The following is a 344-nucleotide window of genomic DNA, read 5'->3' as shown; positions in this document are numbered from 1 at the left end:
TAGATTTAGGAGATTAGGAGTTGTTGTAAGCCTTGCATATATTTGTTATACTGTTTATCATCTTTGTTTGTTTGCCTTTGTGTGATCGTGTAGACGACGTGACGTTCGCGGAGGAGCAAGTCCAAGAGCAGCCACCGTTCGAAGAAGAGTACTCCCAGTTTGCCGAGGAAGGCAAGTGGCCTTCTCCCCTGCATGTTCTTTTTGTCCCAATAATATCATGATTAAGCACTTTACTTAATTCTTGTATGTGCATAAATTTGACGGGAATGCCTATTAAGGACTTACCTAGTTTTAATCCTTATTCCTTGAAAACCTGTTTAATCATGTTGGGTAGACTTGCTAGT

Source organism: Setaria italica, chromosome II (genome assembly GCF_000263155.2).
Source record: "Setaria italica strain Yugu1 chromosome II, Setaria_italica_v2.0, whole genome shotgun sequence".
In the NCBI taxonomy this organism is placed as follows: Eukaryota; Viridiplantae; Streptophyta; class Magnoliopsida; order Poales; family Poaceae; genus Setaria; species Setaria italica.
Note: the sequence above shows the minus strand (reverse complement) of the source record.